Here is a 22508-nt window from a genome sequence, read left to right as displayed (position 1 = left end):
TTTTCAGTAGACAGAAGATCTCCCTCGGGCTCTCTAGAAAAATCACGCTTTTTTGAAACAGCTTATGAAAGTTCACAGCCATTTTTACTCTACAGATAAATGACTGAAATCCCTGGGCTGCTGTTCTAATTGTGTTCATCCTGATAGATGTGTAGTGGTATGTTTCATTGTCGTTTAAATTTGCAGTTCCCTAGTGACGTCTGATGTGGAGCGTCTTTTCATATGCTTATTTGCTCTCTGTAGATCTACTTTGGGGTAGTGTCTGTTCAGATCTTTGGTCCATTTTGTAATTGGGTTGTTTTTCTTCTTATTACCGAGTTTTTGTTTTATTTATTTTTCTTGAGACAGAGTCTTGCTCAGTCGCCCAGGCTGGAGTGCAGTGGCACGATCTCGGCTCACTGCAACCTCTGCCTCCCAGGTTCAAGCTATTCTGCCTCAGCCTCCCTAGTAGCTAAGACTACAGGCATGCACCACCACGCCTGGCTTATTTTTGTGTTTTTAGTAGAGATGGGGTTTCGCCCTGTTGGCCAGGCTGCTCTTGAACTCCTGACCTCAAGTGATCTGCCCACCTCGGTCTCCCAAAGTGCTGGGATTAGAGGTGTCAACCACCGCGCCCAGCCTTATTACTGAGTTTTAAGAAAATTTTGGATATTGTGTGTACCAGTCCTTTATCAGATACGTGTTTTGCAAATATTTCCTTCCAGTCTGTGGCTTGCCTCCTTATTCTCTTAAGAGAATAAAATATTGCATTTTGCTTTGTGGTACAATTTGTAAGCCTTTTTCTGTTATTAGGAATGTTTTTCCCATTCACATTTGTTGACACGTCTCATACCATTTGTATATGTCACTATATTTAATATTATAATTTTGAGCTTTACCTTTATTATGTATGCATTTATTTATTTATTATTTATTTATTTATTTATTTATTTATTTTGAGATGGAATCTCGCTCTGTCGCCCAGGCTGGAGTGAAGTGGCGCAATCTCGGCTCACTGCAAGCTCTGCCTACCAGGTTCATGCCATTCTCCTGCCTCAGCCTTCCCAGTAGCTGGGACAACAGGCGCCCGCCACCACGCCCAACTAATTTTTGTATTTTTGGTAGAGATGGGGTTTCACTGCGTTAGCCAGGATGGTCTTGACCTCCTTACCTTGTGATCCTCCCGCCTCGGCCTCCCAAAGTGCTGGGATTACAGGTGTGAGCCATTGCACCATTTATTTTTATATTTATTTGTGTTTTAGGTTTTACACGTCTTCATTATATAGTAGGCATTGCCAAGTCTCTCTCCAAAGTAAGTTTAATATTTTACATTTCTACCAGCATTACATGTGCATTGCTAGTAATTCATATTAACAATGTTAATTGTTGTCAAATTTAAAATGTTTGTCCAGCTGGTGAGTGTGAAATTGTATCTGATGTTGTAATTTGCATTGGTCAGATTTTTAGTAAGGATGATAATCTTTACCTATTGTTAATTGCCATTTGGGTTTTCTCATTTGTCTATTTGCTGTTCATTAACTTTTCCTAGTTTTCAAAAATTCTTTACCATTTTCTTAGTGATTCATAAGAGTCCTTTTTATATTATGGATTATCGTCCTCTGTTTTATCTATGGCAAATATCTCTTCCCAGTTTGTGGCTTTCAGAAAAGGTTTTAAGTCATTTTTGTGTTAGAGAAGTTTTCAATTTCAGTGACTATGGTTAAACTAATTTTTCTTCTCCTTTATTAGTAGTGTTTTTATGTGTGTTTCATGTTAAAGAAATAATAATCTACCCCAGAATTAGAAAATGTTCTTCTTTATTTTCTTCCAAAAGTTTGCTTTTTATATCTAAGTCTTTAATTCCTCTGGAGGGTGTGTGCCTGTGCCTGTATATGAGGGGGGTGAGTATATGTGAGTCTGATGAAGTAAGAACTTTGTCTTGTTTTTCTACAGTATAACTTATTGTTCAATAACTGTTTATTGAATAATCTCTTATTTCACCATTGACATTTTTTTGCCCAGTATATATTCTAGAACCATCTTGCTGTCTATATGTATCCCATAACATCATGTTATAAGCCTAAAAAATACACAATAAAAACTTATTTTAAAAAAAGATGTATTGGCCGGGCGCGGTGGCTCACGCCCGTAATCCCAGCACTTTGGGAGGCGGAGGCGGGTGGATCACGAGGTCAGAAGATCGAGACCATCCAGGCTAACACGGTGAAACCCCATCTCTACTAAAAATACAAAAAATTAGCCGGGCGTGGTGGCGGGCGCCTGTAGTCCCAGCTACTCGGGAGGCTGAGGCAGGAGAATGGCGTGAACCCGGGAGGTGGAGCTTGCAGTGAGCCGAGATTGCGCCACTGCACTCTGGCCTGGGCGACAGAGTGAGACTCTGTCTCAAAAAAAAAAAAAAAAAAAAAAGATGTATTACTGTATTATATACTTTTAAAATACTTTTTATAATGGAAGATTTTTGGTGAAAGTAGGCAAAATAACAGTGAACACTCATGTGCTTATTTCCCAATCCCAACCACCACCAATGCTTGGCAAATTCCCCTCCATTCAATGCTTACCCATGCCTTATATCTCATATCTCTCATATTGATTTTGAAGGGAATCCTGGCCGCATGTGCTTAATGCCAATGCTTTTAGGGATAAAATTTTCACATACACTCTGCCTTATTTCTGGATTCTGCTTCATTTGTATATTAGACTATCTCAGTGCCAACAAAACACTAAATTAGTTACAATAGCTTCATAAGCCGCATTAGCTGTTAAAGTAATTTGCTTTTCTGTAGTGTCCAGCCCTACTGGGCCTGTGAGTTTTTCCCTCGTGTGCGGAGATGAGAGATTTTAGAAATAAAGATGCAAGACAAAGAGATAGAAGAAAAGACTGCTGGGCCCAGGGGACCACTAGCACGTAGACACAGAGACTGGCTGTGGCCCTGAATGGCTGGGCACGCTGATATTTATTGCATACAAGACAAGGGGGGCAGGGTAAGGAGGGTGAGTCGTCCAAGTGATTGATAAGGTCAAGCAAGTCACATGATCATGGGACAGGGGGCCCTTCCCTTTTAGGTAGCCGAAGCAGAGAGGGAAGGCAGCATACGTCAGTGTTTTCTTCTATGCACTTATAAGAAAGATCAAAGACTTTAAGACTCACTATTTCTTCTACCGCTATCTACTACAAACTTCAAAAAGGAACCAGGAGTACAGGAGGAACATGAAAGTGGACAAGGAGCAGGACCATTGAAACACAGCACCACAGGGAGGGGTTTAGGCCTCCGGATGACTGCGGGCAGGCTGGATAATATCCAACCTCCCACAAGAAGCTGGTGGAGCAGAGTGTTCCCTGACTCCTCCAAGGAAAGGAGACTCCCTTTCGCAGTCTGCTAAGTAACGGGTGCCTTCCCAGACACTGGCGTTACCGCTTGAACAAGGAGCCCTCAAGTGGCCTTGTTCAAGCCGAAGGCTCACCTCTTGCCCTCTAGGTCACTTCTTACAATGTCCCTTCAGTACCTGACCCTATACCCGCCGGTTATTTCTAGGTTATATTAGTAATGCAACAAAGAGCAATATTAAAAGCTAATGATTAATAAGGTTTATACTAATGATTGATAATTATCCATGATCATCTCTGTATCTAATTTGTATTACAACTATTCTTTATTCTATTTTCTTTATTATACTGCTGCAGTTTGTGCCTTCAGACTCTTGCCTCGGCACCTGGGTAATCCTTCACCCACACTTTTCCTCATTCTTCAACATTTCTTAGCTATTGTTGGTCCTCAATTTTTCCACATTCCATATTGGCAAGAGTCATCTTGCTAAAGTCTATAATACCCTATTAGAATTTATATTGTAATTGCTTTTAATTTATATTTTAAATAAGGGAGAATTGATATTCTTATGATTTTGAGTCTCTTCATTAATGGGTATAGTTCAGTTTTCTAATTATTCAATTCTTCTTGCCTTTCAGTAATGTTTGGTAGTCTATGACAAAAAAGCATTTTAAAACACTTTTTTTTTTGAGACGGAGTTTCATTCTTGTTGCACAGGCTGGAGTACAATGGCACGATCTCAGCTCACTGCAACCTCCGCCTCCCAGGTTCAAGCGATTCTCCTGCCTCAGCCTCCGGATAGCTGGAGGTGATTACAGGCATGCACCACCACACCCGGCTAATTTTGTATTCTTAGTAGAAACGGGGTTTCTCCACGTTAGTCAGGCTGGTCTCGAACGCCCGACCTCAGGTGATCCACCTGCCTCGGCCTCCCAAAGTGCTGGGATTACAGGCGTGAGCCACCGTGCCTGGCCTATAACTTTTGTTAGATCAAATCTATGTCAGTTACAGTTTTTGTTGTTATTGGAAATTTTATATCTATCATTTTTCCTTTCCATTTAAAAATTTTATTATAGCATACTGCAATGCCAGTTATTTTATGAGTTGCTTTTAAAATCTTGCAATCTTGCTGAACTTTCTTATTCATTATAGTTGTCTTTCCATAGATTATCTTGGGTTTTCTATGAGGCAAGGTATAACTCCTTTTCAATTATCATGCCTATTATTTCTTTTTCTTGCTATATTACATGGTTAAGGCCTTCAGTCCGAGGTGGAATAGGAGTAATGATAGCAGCCATCTTTGCCTTATTTCTGATTTTAATAGGAATGCTTGTGCATTTTCATCATTACACATGATGTTGCCCTACTTCAATGATTTCTATCAAATTAAAAGAGATATCTTCTATTACTAGCTATAAATCATTCTTTTTATTTATAATCATAAGTGAATGTTTAATTTTAGTGATGATTTTTCTGCCTCTATTGAGATAAGACCATTTTTCTTTAGTTAATATTGTATGCAAATAGATTTTTATTGCTGGCACAAACTCTATTTGACTATAATGAATTCGTTTTGGACAAACACTGCTCAGTTTCATTTATCTAGGATTGTTTTCATCTGCGTTCATCAGTGAGGCTGGTGAATATCTTCGAGGGTGGACATTTGGCAGCCCATTCTCAAATATTGTGATTAGGAATTAGAGATGTATCCTGGTTGTGTCAAAGATGGAATTTGCATTTGCCCTTCTGTTCCCTCTTATTGCATTTGGGTAATTTCTGTGAACAGCCATTCTACTAGTGAAAACCTTATATTTATTTTTCTTTTTAGTGCTATTTGTCTCAGATTTCAATATAAGTATTTCACATAATGATAAAAGTGGTGTGAAACTTTGCTCAATGTTCTGTGAGAGTTGAAATAGAATTAGAAGTATACATTCTTTGAATATTTGAATCGATTTACTGGTGAAATGGTCTGTACCTGGCTCATTTATGAGAAGATTGCATTATGAGAGCTTTCTCAATTAGCTGAGTTTGTGTATTATCGTATTTGCATTTCCAACTCTTGGCAGAGTGCCTAGCTCAAAGGAGGCACTTGATATGTGTTGTGGTTGGTTGACCAGAAGGCTGTAGCCCACCTTCAATCATAGGAACATCCTCACTCCACTTATTATTGCCTAAATTCCCCCAATTGTATAAGTTTGACCTGGAGTTTTAAAAAGCCGTTGTCACCTGTGAAATGGTAACAGTTCATAAAATAGTAACATACTGAGATTTATTAGTCACTTTACCATCAATGTGAAGGAATTGCTGAGATGCTTTTCTGATTCTTGAAATTAGAATATAAATGGAGTGAGAACAGATAGATTAGGGTGGTAATTGTGAAAGAGGTGGGGGAAGAAGAGAAGAGAGAAAAAAGAGAAGGGGAGAGAGAGACAGAAGAGAAAGAGGAGGAGAAAGAGGAGATGAGAGGAAGAAAATGCAATGTCTATGGGGAAAAATAAGATTTGCTAATAACTGGAAATCAACCCAACAATGAAATCATCAAATATCAACTTTGCTCATTTCACAGAATTAACACTAATGCTATATGGCATGGATTTCTTGATTGGGTAAGACAAGTATTTTCCCCAGGCATCTTCCATTTCAGCCAGTTTTGTTTTCTAAATGTCCTGCTGTTTCTGGTTTACAAAATCTCCATCATTCTATGCTTTATGGTGACTAAGCATTTTTTTCCTACTGTCCTATTTTATTAGAGTCAGACTACTTAACTTTCCAGAACATGTTTTTTGTTTGTTTGTTTGTTTTTAAATGGAGTTTCGCTCTTTTCGCCCAGGCTAGAGTACAGTGGTGCAATCTCAGCTCACTGCAACCTCCACCTCCCGAGTTCAAGTGATTCTCCTGCCTCAGCCTCCTGAGTAGCTGGGATTACAGGCGCCCGCCACCATGCCCAGCTAAGTTTTGTATTTTTAGTAGAGATGGGGTTTCACCATGTTGGCCAGGCTAGTCTCAAACTCTTGATCTCAGGTGATCCATCTGCCTCAGCCTCCCAAAGTGATGGGATTACAGGCGTAAGCCACTGCACCCGACCCAGAGCATGATTTTTTAAAGACAGGTTATGTTAATTCCCAATGAAGTTTTATCTAAATTGGAAGATTTTTAAAAGAAATATAACACTGGAATTTTTAAAGATGTGCGCCCTACTGAAAAAATAAAGGTATTGTTTTCATTGTATTGAGTTACTATTTCCATCAGATTCTTTTCTAAATAAAATGCTTAAATGTATTTGATCTCGTTAACTTTGGAAGCACCATACAGTTATTTAAAGGACAGAGAATAGTGGTATTCCCAAGGAAATTACACTGAGAAATCTATCAACAGAGGAGTGAGCACCAGGGTGGAGCACCGTCTGCCCTGGTCTTTTGTGTGATATAAGCAATGCAGGAAGTCCTTACCATGATTGACCTCACGAACACACATGGATTTATTGGATTAGCCAGCTCACTGACAGCAGTGATGGTTCTAAGGAAACAGGATGCAGGAGAGGCTCCGCTTCACTAACAAGACAGTCATTTACAATGAAAATTAGGTGAATACTAATTTGTCTTTTGGTGTCCTTATTAGAGCATCAGAGGACTGCATGGGTCACGATGGGAGAAAGTGAGCTGGAGTCAGAGGAAAGCTTCAGTGACTGAGTGATCTAGTGATCTGGCAAGATGAGGTTTGGATGAATCATGTGCTGGGCATCTACTGTTTGGGCCTCCAGGTCCCTGCTCCACCCTTCTCTCTGAAGGGTAACCCACATGCTCCTCATCAATGCGGCTTTTTATGGAGGCACAGTGAGAAGAGTGGGGTTGGGCTGCTGATTCCTCTGGCTCCATCCAGGGACCTTGGTTTGACTGCATACCTCTGTCAAGGCCACAATTTTCTCTAGGTAGCTCTCATACTGTTGTAACATAATTGGATCCCTCATTATCCCTAACAGATTTCCCCAAACCCCTTCCATGCCATCTATCCATCTATCTATCTATCTATCTATCTATCTATCTATCAATTATCATCTATGTCATTTGTCTATATATTATTTAGTTGTCATTTATCTATCATCAATCTATCAATAATCTATCATCTGTGTATCTCCATTGTTGTGCAGACCCTTTAAAATATCTTCTTCACTAAATTCTCTCAATTACTCCATTTAAGTGTGACATCTATAACATCTGACTGACAGTCATTGGTACCAGAAATGGCTCCAGAAAACGAACCTCTAAAAAGACTTCTGGCATTGGGTTGCTCTTATAGTGGAGAAGTATACAAATAACTTTGCAGGAGATGAGGCCCTGGTAAGCTGTTCCACACAGTAGCATCAGTTCATCGAATTGTCCTCAGCGGTGGCATGAGAGGAAGTGCAGGTGGAGGGACTAGGGATGGGATCGAAGGGCAACAGTCCTGGTTGCTTTGACAACAAAAGTGAGATAAAGATTGTGAGGTCAGCTGGCTGTTTCTGGTGACACTAGACATTGTATACAGAGAAAAGGAGAAATTGGAGATTGTGAGGATTATTATTATTGATTAGTATTATTTGTGTTTTACTCAGAGCACACTCAGACAGTGAGAAAGCCTGGCAGCTTAGCGGGAGCTCCTCACTTCCTGCCGTCATGGCAGATGTGGCTGAGCTCTGCCTGCTGTATGGGCTGTGGAGCTGCAGCTTCAATGAAGGCACAGCCCTACGGCTCTCACTCTCAAGTAATGGCTGGTTGGGGAGAGGTGGGAGACCGAGACATGTAAGAGGCTAAGAAGCTTAAACCTCCGATTCTCCCTGAACTTATCTTCAGGCAACTTCTTCTCCAGGTATAAATGCCCTTCAGAGAATACACCTGGGGAATCTGCTCATAAACAGGTGCACATCCCCCTCAGCTATAAGCGCCACCACCCCATTTGCCACCAGGCCCATAATAAGATTAGATCCCAACACAGCCCAGATGCAGAGACACAAATCCTGGTTTTGGAGGTGATAGTCTATCTACCAAGAGAATTACAGGATCTTGCCAATGTACATCTGCTGGAGCCTGGGGAGTATTATGGGATGCCTTCTAAGGGTGTTAGACTAGTAAAAATCAAATGGAAGTGGTGATTGGGCTGTGTTTATTGACGTAGGTATAAACACTCAGGATTTGGAATGTAATGTGTTGGCTTGAGTCTACCAGGTTGGCTGAGTGAAGCCTGGACTCAGTGGTGACCTGGAGTCAAGGAGGCTCAAATTCTGGAATTTCTCTATCCAATGGTCCAGGAAAAATGGGGAAGTTAGAATGGGCCTATTACGTGCAACCTGCTTACCTACCTTCTAATCAGGTCTCTTCTCCTCCTCCTCCTTCCTCTTTACCTCCTTTCTAGTGGGGCCTGGAAGGCTCTCCCTTAACCAAAGTATGATATAGTATATACTGTCCGTCAGATGTTGTAGTCAGCTGTCAAGGAGCCTACTCTTGAGTGAGTTTTGTTAGCCTGTGTCTTTCAAGGAAACACATTTCCTTGCCTATTCATCTAAAGTGGTAGAATTTATTAGTACACAGTGGTTCCTAATGTCCCCTAACCATCCTGTCGATGTCTGTGGGATCTATGGAGAGGTCCACTCTGATTCCTCCCGTCAGTAATTTATGACTCCTCTTTTTCCAGATCAGTCTGGCTAGAGGTTTATTCATTTTGTTCAGCCTCTCAATCAGCTCTTGTTTTCATTGATTTTCTCTCTGTTTTTGCATTTTCTATTTTATTGACTTATGATTTGTCTGTTATTTTTTTCCCTCTGCCTACTTGGGGCTACTGGGAAACATCAGCAGGAGGCGGGAGGCAATGAGAAGAGTGAAGTCCCCCTACCTGGCCATGGCTCCCACTGGGCTTCCTTCTCTGGGCTGCAGTAACTTCTTTCCCTTTCCCCTTCAGGTCAAAGAGTAGTAAGAACCCCCCACCGTCATTAGCCCTGAGATACTGCATCACCCCTTGCTGCCGCCATTCCTAAACGCTGCCCACATAATTAGAAATGCCACCTTCCATAAACTCCCTTTTCTCAGTCAGTGTGGTGTGCTATTTCCTACTGGGTCTTGTCTGCAGATACACATTCTTACCTTTTATTTCTGAATTTTAACACATTCTTCAAATTTTTAAAAAGATTTGTAGGAAAAGTGTGAAAATATTCTGCCACAGATCTGTTGCTAAAGTTAAGCTGGTTTGCTAAAGTCAATTTGAAATTATGGGCCTGAAAAACCGCTGGCTTTATTTTATAAGGAGATCTTATAGAATTGTAGCGTTCATTGGGATTATTTTTTGATCTGTGTTGATAATTTAAGATGTTTACCACTTAATTTCCTAAGTGAAGGCTTTGTGAACACCAGTTTCATTTGCTTTGGCTGCAGATTGCTAATTGATTCTAAGTTAAGCAAGAAACTTATACAGAAGGCAGAATTTGCAATAGTCAGGGAAAATGCCAGTCATCAAAAAATTCTTTGTGCCAATGACTGGACCTGGCCTCAGAAGACAAAAATGGGATTCAAGAGTGGTCCCTGCTCTTAAGGAACTTGTAATGAAGTGGAGGATACATGTGTAAGTAAATAATAGTACAAATAAGTCTGTGATGAGAAGTATAATAGAAGCAATAAGCAAACACTACAGGGGCACAGAACCTTCACAAGTAAAGTGCTCTTGTCATATGTAGTAGCAAAATAATCCCTCCCAATGCCAAAGATTTCTACATCCTAATTCCAAGAACTGGTGAATACATTACCTTACAAGGCAAAGAGGAATCAAAGTTGCAGGGAATTAACATTGGAATTAACGTTGCTAATCAGCTGACCTTAAGGTAGGGAGATGGTCTTGAATTATCTTGGTGGGCCCAGTATAATCACAGGGGTCCTTTAAAACAGAAGAAGGAGACATAAGAAGAGAGTCAGAGGGAGATGACTCTGGAAGGCTGGTCAGGGAGACACAACGTTGCTGGATTTGAAGATGAGGGAAGGAGCCATGGCCTTAGGAATTTAACGGCCTCTAAAATCTGGAAAAGATAAGAAAGTGGTGTCCCCTAGATCCTCCAGAAAGGAAGCAGCTCTGCTGACATCTTAGCTTTATCCCCAGGAGACCCACGTGAGCCTTCCCACCTACTGAACCACAGGGAGATACACGTTTGTGGTCATAAGCCATTATATCATGCTTGTTATGCAGCAATTGGAAACCGATACACATATCTGAGAAGGAGAGAGAAAGTCACTGCAGGCAAGTGGACTAGGGAAGGAAAGAGCAGGGGTGACAGAGGCTTCCTTGGGGAGAAACAACAGAGACAGATGTGGGCCTGGGTCAGATGTGAGAGAGCCTTAAGAACCACCCGGATTTTAGCCTTTACTCTTTAAAACAGAAAAAGAGTGAGTGAAGTTTTTGAGCACAGCAGCAACATTCTTGGTTTTGTCTTTTAAAAAGACGTGGTATTACCAAGTCTGGAGCAGACTTTTGGGAGTAATTGGGAGAGACAGATTCTTCTGTTTAACCTGAGTGATGTCTTCATATTGAGGCTTCTGTGTTCTGTGTGAATCCTGGGATAAAGGACCTGTGCATATTTGTATGTGGAGCCACAAGGTGTTAAGACTCCCACCATCTTCCGTGGTTGCTCGCAAGGCCTTGAGCTTGCTGCAGTGTTGGGGCTGTTGTCTGGCCCAGTCAGGCATACTTCATTATAAGTTAATATCAGTTCAACAACTCACTCCAAAGCCAATTCTTTGTTATTTATTTTAACAACCTGCTGTTTTGAATTATCTCTCTCTCTAGTTTCTGTCATTAATGTAAATAAGCATAGACTGAATGATTGACTACATTGATTGTGGAAGGATTGGCCATTAAAATAGCAAAATATAAAAGAAAGATGAAACTAAATCCTACCCTCTCCTCCTTCTAGATGTGCAAATTCTAAAACCAGTTCCTTACCTCAAATACTCAAGCTGTGGGGCTCTAGGTTCTGGGATAAGTGAGGTTTGGAAAACGCTGGTTAAAAAAGGTTATTTAACTGGGGATCTCTTATGAGGCAAGTATGCTAACAACCCAAGAAGCTGCTAGGCTTACTTTGCAATGGAACCCTTTTGTTTAGAATGTATTTTGAGACATGTGTTCCTCCAAATGCAGTCTGGGGCGGGAGGTGAGGAAGAAGAGCGCTGCCCATGGCGCTGGGAGGCCTCGTTTTCAGACCTGTTTGTGGCTCCAAGAATCTCAGTGACATGAGTGAGAGGCTTTGAGTTCTGCATCCTCAGTTTCTAGGCTTGGTGAAACTGATTCGTGACCCTTAATGCTGTGATTCTTTAAAATCCATTAGGAATGACCTTGTTTCACATATTAGTGGATACTCACCAATTATTGACTAATTAGTGATTAGGTTTTTCATCAGATGGTTTTGTAGTCAGTCGTGTCATTGCTGCATATAGTTGCTAAGTAATATTACAGCTACCCTAGAACTTGATGCCTAGAATGTGAATGTAGGGTATCTAAACAGGGAGGTTACCTCGGTGGTGGAAACTAGAGTTTGAGATGTCTTCCTACACAGATTCTAATCCTTCTAGCAAACTCAGGATGTCAGAATTGCAGGAAATGTGCCTAAATGACAGTGAGAGGCCACAGTCTTGTGGAGATGAACATACCAGACTCACATAGCTAGTCGAGGTTTCTGTGTGTAAATCTGCTGATCTTGTTAAATCTTGCAACTTTGAATGAAAAATGAATTTTTATTTAATAGTCTCTGGACATCTAGAATATGGGTTTTAATACACATTGGATGTTGTGAAGGATCTAATCTCCCCACAAATAAATAAATTTACAAATAAGTAAATTGTTGGTGAGAAAAATGAGATCGCTAAAGCAGAAATGCAAGGTTTCATGATGTTTTGAATTATACATGTGTGCATGTCTGTGTATACCCACATATATTTCTGGATTGTATATGCATACATGTAAATATATACAGGCATATTCAGCAAAACATACTTGAAAAAATTAAAGCGTTAGGAAGGACTATGTCTGAAGTGGAATTATAAATGATGTTTCTTCTCTTCTTCCTTGCCTTTATCAAAGTATCTAAAGTGAGCACATTGTTTTTGTAACCAGGGGAAATAAAGATTTGTTTAAAAAGCCAAGTTAAAAAAAATCAGGCCAGGCGCGGTGGCACATGCCCGTAATCCCAGCACTTTGGGAGGCTGAGGCGGGCGGATCATGAGGTCAGGAGATCGAGACCATCCTGGCTAACACGGTGAAACCTCATCTCTCTAAAAATACACGCATACACAAAAATTAGCCGGGCATGATGGCGAGCACTTGTAGTCCCAGCTACTCATGAGGCTGAGGCAGGAGAATTGCTTAAACCCGGGAGGAGGTGGAGGTTGCAGTGAGCCAAGATTGTGCCACCGCACTCCAGCCTGGGTGACAGAGCGAGACTCCATCTCAAAAAAAAAAAAAAAAAAGAAAAAATCAAGGGTACTTTCCTGTACGTATGACACATGCTTTTTTGACACATGGACAGTCTACCATTGCATATTGGATAGGAGGGCCTTTCTCTTACTGCTCTTCAATCCACTTACCTATTGAGGCTGTAGAAGCCAGGACAGGTTAGTTGTTTGTGCATGTACTATTCTGTTATTTCCATTGTATTCATCTCTGAACTTTGATAGGAAAAGTAATTCTGCTGCCCTGAAATTCACATAATAATTCCATTTTAGGCCAGTCGAATCTCAAAAATAAGTAAAATAATGATGAATAAAACCTAGACAAATGATTTTGATTCTTGGAGGTCTCATTAGATTGGGAATGTGTGTTGGTTTCATGTGTCAGCTTGACTAGATGATAGTACCCCAGTATTTTATTAGATGCAAATCTAGGTATTGCTGTGAAGGCATTTTATAGATGTGGTTAACTTTTAAGATTTTCCTGGATGTTGTGGGTGGACCTCACCCAATCAGTTGAAGGCCTTGAGAGCAAAACCTGATGTTTCCCAGAGAAGAATGTCTGCATCAAGCCTGCAGCATCAACTCCTTGCTTGAGTTTCCAGCCTGCCAGCCTGTTCTATACATTTTAGATTTGCCAATCCCCACAATAATATGAGCCAATTCGTTCAAATAAATGTCTCCTTCTCTCTCTTTCTTTGTGGGAGTAGGTGTATGTATATTAATAAATAATATACAACACTGTATCAGTCCATTTTCACACTGCTATAAAGAAATACTCGAGACTGGGTGATTTATAAAGGAAAGAGGTTTAATTGACTCACAGTTCCCTATGGCTGGGGAGGCCTCAGGACATTGATGATCATGGCAGAAGGGAAAGCAGGCACCTTCTTCGCAATGCAGCAGGAGAGAGAGCACGTGAAGGAGGAACTGTCAAACACTTAAAGAATCATCAGCTCTTGTGAGAACTCACTGATTATCACGAGAACAGCATGGAGAACACTGCGCCCATGATCTAATCACCTCCCTCCCTCCACATGTGAGGATTACAGGGCCCTCCCTGGACAGGTGGGGGTTATATTTTGAGATGAGATTTGAGTGGGGACACAGAGCCAAACGATATCAAACACAACATATATAACATTACATAACATAATATTTAGTAAGATTTTTATGTATATATTATATACATGTGCATAGGTATCTGTGTATACTCTTGATTGATTCTGTTTTTCTGAGAACCCTGACTGACACACATTTTGATACTGGGAAGTAGGGTTCTACTGTAGCAAATTTCTAAAAATGCAGAAGTGGCTTTGGAATTGGGTAATGGGAAGCGACTGGAAGAAACTTGAGGTACATGCTTTTAAAAGCCTAGAAGAGACTTGGTAGAAGTATGGATATTAAAGGCAATGTTGGCCGTAAGAATTACCTGTTGGGGGCCAGGCACGGTGGCTCATGCCTGTAATCCCAGCACTTTGGGAGGCCGAGGCAGGCGGATCACGAGGTCAGGAGATCGAGACCATCCTGGCTAACACGGTGAAATCCCGTCTCTACTAAAAATACAAAAAATTAGCAGGGCATTGTGACGGGCACCTGTAGTCCCAGCTACTCGGGAGGCTGAGATGGGAGAATGGCGTGAACCCGGGAGGCGGAGCAGATTGGAGTGATGCATCTGCAAAGCAGGAAACATCAAGCAATGCTAGCAACACCACGAGAAAAGGCAAGGGAGAATTCTTCCCTAGCGGTTCAGAGGGTAGGCAGCCCTTCTGGCACTGTGACTTTGGACTTCTAGCTTCCAGAACCCTGAGAGAATATGCCTGTGGTTTGAAGTCACCCAGTCTGTGCTAGTGTGTTACAGCAGCTCTAAGAAACCAGCCCAGCGTGGTTATGCGTTTTCCTGAAGTCCAGATCTTGGCTATCAGATAGGAAGTGGTAAGAAAAGAAGGAAAGGCCAACTCTCTCTGTCTCTGGCCTGGATGGGTATCTTCCCACGTGGAGAAGGAGAGCTGCTCCTTCTGTCATTACTGTGCTGCTAATGAAAAGTGAAATGACAAGAGTGAGAAAACCCAATGGCACCTCATGGTCACACGCTGCAGAACCCGTGAGCTAGTGCAAGGAGCTCGGAAAGCTGTGATAGCACTCCCTGGAGAGGACACTTCTCTAGATTTTGAGAAAGGCACGTCTTCTTCAGTCTAGTTTCAGACCCAGAGAAAAGTCCGGTTCTTGGCTGGTATTTAAGCTCCTAATTTTTGTCATGTTGCTTTCTCACTCTAATTGTCTTGATCAAGTTTTCACCCTGTGAGATCCACACACAGGAGGAATGGGATGGAGCACTCAGCCGTACACAGAGCCCAGCCCTACCTCACTCTGCTCAGTGTGCCTACTCTTGGCAAAATGCAACTTCCTGTTCAGAGAAAAAGGACTTAAAGAGGATCGTAAAATGGGCTCCCAAGGCTCCTTGAATAGCAAATAGCTTTTAAAAGACAACACTTTAATGGCCTATGAGTAACCAAGTCAAAAACAAAAGTATTGAATATCCCTTTAAATATATATGAGTTTAAAAAGCAAGATGGGAATAGATTTGGCAAAGTTTCTTCTGGATTTTATAGAATTCGAAATGCTTGAAAAATTTTTACCTATACGCCCACACACAACTGCAAAACTTTTATAAACGACGTGGGGAGATAACAAAAGTGATACTGTGCAAATCCAAACAGTATGCAGCTTCTGCCTTGCTGTGCCTGATGGAAATATTTCTCTCTTTTATGAGCTTCTCTTTGCGGATGGAGACGGAAGAAAGATGGGCGTATGAGGCAGGGAGGGGAGAAAGGGAGAAGAGACGCCTATTCCAGGGTTCCATGGCTGTTCTCAATACTCACTCGTGTTGCTCTCTAAATGGAACCATTTGCTGCACATTTTGAATTGTTAACATTTGGTAGAATAGGGGACAATGGATTTTCATGTAAACTATGAATTTTATGACAATGAATTAGCATGTTCATTGAACAGAAAGTAAACAAAGCTTAGTACAAAATTGGTTCAGTATATAACCTAACTCTTCTGCTGCTTAATGAAGTGATGGGATGAAACCAAAACAAATAGCTTTATGCTTTGTAAAGCACAGAGAAACATACTTTCGTGTGTAATTACTGTGTGGTTATGACAAGGCTGGTACCTGCCTGAACCATCAGTTACAAAGTTTGCAGCAACCACTCCTGCTTTAGCAGACTGGGTGTTGAACTAACAAATTACAACACTGGCATTAGAACAGAGCGGAAAATATACATGCAAATATAGTCAGTTCTGAGGAACCTCCAACATCTGTTAAGCACCTCCTGTATGTGTGACAGGCACTGGGAATATGGCACAATGAGATGAGGGCATTTTCATTGTCCAGAACTCTAGGGAGGGTAGGGAGGATGAGGCATGATTGTCTTAGTTGTTTTGTGGTGATTAATTTTGTGTCATCTTGACCGGACCAGGTTAGTTCAGATATTTGGCTAACTTTTATTCTGGGTGTTTCTGTGAGGGTGTTTTGGATGAGATGGGCATTTAAATTGGTAGACTGTGTAAAACAGATGGCCCTCCCTTAAGTGGGTGAGCACCATCCAATCTGAGGAGGCCCTGAACAGAACAAAAAGGCAGAGGAGGGGGAATTTGTTCTCTCCGCCTGACTTCTTGAGCTGGGGCATGGTTCTTTTCCTGCCATCTTTTTACACCATCAGCTCTCCTGGTTCTCAGGCCTTCGGACTCAGACTGGACCCACACCACCGGCTCTGTTGGGCCTCCAGCTTTGCAGATGCCGTGGCTTCTACAATTGTGTGAGACAATTTCTTATCATCTCCCCGCACATCTCCCACCTGGGTTCTGATTCTCTGGCGAACCCTAATTAGTACATATTTCCAAGAAGGAGACACTGAGGCAAGAACCTGAGGACTACTAGTTGAATAGGAGAGATCCAGGAAGCATGGGTAGGAAGGAGAGTGACCAAAATGAGACAGGGAAAGGAAGGAAGCCAGCCAAGGCTCACTGGCACTGTGGGCAACTGGCCATACTGGGAAATGGTATGGAACGGAAGCTGGTGTTAGTCTGCCTGAGGGTGAGGGAGATGGGCTAGTCATCTTCCAGCTCTCTCCCCCTTCATTGCCTGAGAGCTGCTCCTAGGAGCGTTAGCTCCTCAGCCCTTCTGGCCTCTGCTGTGCAGATCATGAGAAGCCTTCAGACGGAGCACAGCAGGTTCTTGTAGCGGGATGCCCTCTGCAGGTCCTGGAAGCTGAGGACCGAGGGCATAAGTGTGAGCATTGAATGGCATCCACTATCATGACTGAGGGGATGGAGACTCGGCTGGCAACAAGGGCAAAAGGAGTTCAGAGGAGGAAGAGTATTATGGGATATAGTAAGAAAGGAGAAATTTATGGAGGAGTTGGGGCATTGGCGTAGCCTCTGTGAAAGGGGAAGAGGCACCGTGAGCCAGGGTTGTGGAGTGTGTAGTTTTGGAGGCTGTGGAGAACCTGAGCTGGTGATGAAAGCTGGATCATTGAGTGCCATCAGCTCTGGAATGGCTGCAGTGCAAGCAGATGTTGACCCTAGTGTGCCACATGGACAGGACATTTTGAGCAGAGACACATGAAGTATTTTGGTTTGGCAGAGCCTCTCCCTTGCTCCTCAGCATCCATTCTTTTTTTAAAAATTGTTTTTTAATTTTTTTTTTTTTTGAGTCGGAGTCTTGCTCTGTCGCCCAGGCTGGAGTGCAGTGCCACAAGCTTGGCTCACTGCAACCTCAGCCTCCTGGGTTCAAGCGATTCTCCTGCCTCGGTCTCCTGAGTAGCTGGGATTACAGGTGCCTGCCACCATGCCCGGCTAATTGTTGTATTTTTAGTAGAGATGGGGTTTCACCATAATGGCCAGGCTGGTCTCGAACTCCTGACCTCAAGCGATCCACACGCCTCGGCCTGCCAAACTGCTGGGATTACAGGAGTCAGCTACCATGCCTGGCCCCCAGCATCCATTCTTTCAGCTTCCATAGCAATAGAATTTTCATCTGGGCACATAGCTGAACAAAATGCAGACTTTATTCCCAGCCTCTCTTGTAGCAAGGTGTGGCCATGTGACTAAGTTCCCTGGAAGGAGCTGTGAACAGAAATGATGTGAGCACATCTATGCTTTGCCCTTAAAGAAATAGGACAGGCTCTCCAGGTCCCCACCCTTCCTTCTGGTGGCTCAGATGTGCGGATGGTACAGAGGGCTGTGAATGAAGCAGCACTTTGAAGGGAGCAGAAAATCAATGCAGAAGGAACCTGAGTCCCTTGACACTTTATGGAGTAGAAGCGCAGGCTATTGTCAACATAACTAAACCCATATTCTAACTAACAGATGAGGGAAATTAACCTGGCTGTGATATTCAGGGTAAGCTTGGAGCGGGAAGGACACGGGACTCATGTGGATGATTCTGTCGTTGGCGCTCCCCCTTACACTGAGCTTGTTCACGGTTCTGAGGCTTGGCTCTCAGGCGGCTCTTTTGGACCTCAATTCTGGTATTTACAAACTGGCATATGGTGACTCGGCGGGGATGCTGTTGATGGAGGGTATGGGGTGGAGGTGGCTTCAGCGAGGGGAAGACACTGAGATACTTCCTGGGAAAATTCTGAAGGAGGAATGGAGTGTGACCCTGAGCGAGCACATCAGAGGTTCGTGTGCTTATATTTCAATGAATGTTTGAACATCTGGTTATGGAGGGACATCTGGTTGGGAAAATGAATTGTGTTGGGGTGCCCTAGTAGAGTGGCAGTAGCAATCCAATATAGCTGATATTCTGCAAGTAAATTGTCATATTGTATTGACCATTTACAATCTAACCAGATAAAATCGTCTATATTTGTGGCATGTACCCAGTCAGGGATTAAAATCGAATACACATTTACTCTGAGTAACGTGGCGATGCTTATGCTAATGTGAGTTTACAACTTAGGACTGGGGGTACCAGCTGTGCTTGGGACTCACTTCTTGAACAGAGGCAACCAAAGGGTGTTATCTGTCTGGTTCCTAAGGTTGGTTACAGGCCAGCAAACAACAGGGGGTGCCCCAAAAGGTGCCCCCAGAAACCTAGGCTCCTCTATCAGGGTGCATCATGTGAGCGGCCCCCTCTTGTGCACACTTCTCTCGAATGTTCAGAGAAAGGGCGTTCGTGCTGAGAATTTGGCTACATTTCATCACAGCTTCCCAGGGACTGTGATGCTTGGCGTGTGCCTGGACCAGGATAGGCGCTCAATAAGTGTGTGTGTGTGGAATAAACGCGCAAGTAATTGACTTGGAGCTCGCCGTCAACACCTAAGTCATATATTGTTGGCCATCCCAGAACTTCATAACCATGTGTTTATTGAAAACCAGGTTCCCCCAGGAGGCAGTCGGTCCCTAATTTTGTTCGAGGTCTTTTTTTTAGCTTGAGCATTCGGAGATGGTCTGCGCTCTGTCCCTGGCCCTAGTCAGCCCCTCTCTGTAGATCAGTATGGACATTCAAATCTTTAGCTAATATTAGGCAGTGGTTTTGCAACCCATATGTAATTCATTAGTATGTAAAATGCTTTCTGAGCCAAAATAATATACAAGCTGTCTGAAAAGTCTGGGAACAGAGAATAAACTTATTTCCAAGGATTTATTAGTTAACATTCAACAATATACTGATTCTATTTTTCCTCAACCTCCAGACACCTTTGTAGGTAAAGCAACTCTAAACTTAAAGCAATAGGTTCACTCTTTAGTCAGAAAAAGTACAATAAATATACATTTCCCTTGTTTCCAGAATATTTGGACACTGTAATATTCTTATTGTAATTTTGTTTTGGATTAACAATAGGATTATTGCTTTAAATTTAGTGATACTTCATCTGAAAAGCTATCCGGCTGTTCAAGAAAAACATATTGAATATGTATTTTTTTGATGATGTAAATAACATAATATTTAAAAGTAAGATTTTCATGTGTTGAAAAGTTTTTGTACATCTTGAAATTGATAAGCGCTTTGGAAAGCTTATTTTAAATTCTTTGTTCTGGATTAGTTAAAAGAGAACAAGTGCTTTAAAACTTACTTTCAAGTGTCTACTTACAATATGTTCTGAAATAAAATATAAAGATTGAGGTTTTGGCTTAATCCAAACTTTACTCGGCAAAAAATATTTTAAAAGGAGAAAATAATAAATTTGAAGTATGAAATAGGGAAAAGTGCATAATATTCTCCATCAAAAATCTGTCTTTGCAATATCCCAAGATGCCAGCAAGTTCCACATGTTCCATAAACCACTTTACAGGGGAACTTAATGGGCTGGATTTGCAGCAAGTTAAATGAGACTTTTTTTTTTTTAAAACTGATGTAGTTTTCACAGGCTGATGCCCTTCACTGTTTGAGCGAAACCATCTTGGTTGAACACGTGGGTACGTTTCACCATCAGCCTTGTGTCAAATAACCCTGAATTTGAAAATGAAAGCACCCTTCAGATCTTTGCTTTGGGGTGGTGTCATAAACAAATCTGAGTTTTGTTCTCACGGCTTACCATGATCTCTTCCAAACCTTTGATGTGTTTATGTCCAAGTTCAAGGATTGTGTGAGCAGCTCTAAACGTTTAATTTTTCGTTCCTTTACAGACGGAGTGAGGCTGAGTCCCTGACTCCAGTTACCGTGCTGTATGCATAGCCGTGATGGTTGAGAGCTAGAATCTTCCTCTGGGAACCCTTTCGATAAAAGCTGTTGCCTTCGCATGTGCAAACCTATCATAGGTACACAGAGATAGTGAGAATATCCTGAGAGGGTGCACAGTTATTAACACGAAAGTCACATTTCTGAAAAGTATCAAGGTTGGCAAATCTGAGGTCTCAGCAAAAAGTGGAGATTAGAGAAAACTAATAGAAATGACAGGAGTCCACTGAAAAAGAAAGGCTGGGAGAAATTTGCTTCCCAAAGAAAACTAATAGAAATGACAAGAATCCACTAAAAAAGAAAGGCTGGGAGAAATTTGCTTCCCAAACAAATTAGGTTTGTTAATGGAAAAGTCTGCCGGCCCAGCTGATCCTCTCTGGAACCACTCTCTTTCCATTTTCGAAACACCGTTTTCTCCCAAGGCTGACTCGCTTACCAGTGCCAGTTGTGCAGCCAGCACCTCTTTAAAAGTCTGGAGGCAAAGCCTTACTGGCTTGAAATGTAATATATTTTATACTTACATTTTTCTCTAGTTTTGTCTACATGGACCTCAGGGGGAAAAATGCTTAGATGTCTTCTTGACCTTTTAATTAATTATTGCTGGGCATAGAGACACATTTTTCTCTGCGCTTAGTTTCCCTACCTGATGTGTGGCAATGCTGGGGTTGAATTGCCTCTCTTTGTTTGCATTATCATAGACACCTGCCAACATGTGTGTGTGTTGGAGGGTGGGCTATGACAACAATGGGATTTTCCTATTTTAAGGGACTGATCTGTGTAAACCGAGAAGTGTCTTTCTTCAAATATGAAGCCTGATTATCTCAGAGTAATTGCTTGTGAAGATCACTTTAACTCTTCACACTGCTTTAGAGCTTTATAATTTACAAACCAGTGTCATATACAGTGTGGCATTTCACGTGACTGTAATTCCTTCTTTGGGATGGCATGCCCATTTTGACTGCTAATATCCCCCCTTTCTCCCTTCTTTTCTTCCTTCCCCGTTTCCTCCTTCCCTTTTTACTTTTCTTTCCTTCTTTTCTTCCTTCCTTCCATTTTTTGCCTGCCTGTCTTCCTTCTCTCCCTCCTTCCCTCTCTCCTTCCTTCCTCCTTCCTTTCCTCTTTCCTTCTTTCCGTGCTTCCCTTCTTTTCTCCTTCCTTCCTGCCTCCCTTCTTTCCCTCATTACTTCCCTTTTTTCTTTCCTTCCCTACTATCCTCCTTTCTTCTTTCTTTCCCTCCCTCCCTTTATTCTTCCTTCTCTTTTTCTTCCTCTCTTTCTCCCTCCCTCTCCGTCTTCCCCCACCTTCTTTCTTTATAACACAAATATACTTATATTACAAATGCAAATATTTGTAATATAAAGTACAGTTTTAAAGTGCAATTTATGAGAACTGTATTTTAAAGTACAGTGTTTGAGAACTGGTACATTAATTCAGCAAACTTTCAGGATACACAATTAATATATACAAATCAATAGCTCTGCTATATACCAACAGCAATGAAGCTGATAATCAAATCAAGAACTCAAACCCTTTTACTATAGCTGCAAAAAACATAAAATGCTTAGGAATATACCTAACCAAGGAGTTGGAAAACTTTTACAAGGAAAACTACGAAACACTGCTGAAAGGAATCGTAGATGACACAAACAAATGGAAACATATCCCATGCTCTTGGATGGGTAGAATCAATATTGTGAAAATGACCATACTTCCAAAAGAAATCTACAAATTCAAGGTAATTCCCATCAAAATACCACCATCATTCTTCACAGAACTAGAAAAAGCAATCTTAAAAAAAATTCATATGGAACCAAAAAAGAACCCACATAGCCAAAGCAAGACAAAGCAAAAACAACAAATCTGGAGGCATCACATTACCTGACTTCAAACTATACTACAAGGCCATAGTCACCCAAACAGCATGGCACTGGTATAAAAATAGGCACATAGACCAGTGGAACAGAATAGAGAACCCAGAAATAAAGCCACATACTTACAGCCAACTGATCTTTGACAAAGCAAACAAAAACA

General features: G+C 41.7%; 1 protein-coding gene and 1 long non-coding RNA gene across 3 annotated transcripts in view; one reads left to right on the top strand and one right to left on the bottom strand.

Annotated features, from left to right (window-relative positions):
- Positions 1–7932, bottom strand: part of LOC129473673 (uncharacterized) — a 28498-nt gene extending 20566 nt beyond the window's left edge. For both annotated transcript variants that reach the window (XR_008654327.2, XR_010119233.1), the window contains exon 1: positions 7589–7932. This is a non-coding gene — a long non-coding RNA (uncharacterized lncRNA). The remainder of the gene's footprint in view (positions 1–7588) is intronic.
- The window catches only part of LOC129473671 (uncharacterized), a 167196-nt gene that overhangs the window by 58322 nt on the left and 86366 nt on the right, over positions 1–22508 (top strand). The gene's annotated exons all lie outside the window — the stretch shown is intronic.

This window comes from Symphalangus syndactylus, chromosome 23 (assembly GCF_028878055.3).
Source record: "Symphalangus syndactylus isolate Jambi chromosome 23, NHGRI_mSymSyn1-v2.1_pri, whole genome shotgun sequence".
Taxonomy (NCBI): Eukaryota; Metazoa; Chordata; class Mammalia; order Primates; family Hylobatidae; genus Symphalangus; species Symphalangus syndactylus.
This window is presented reverse-complemented; position numbering and strand designations above follow the sequence as displayed.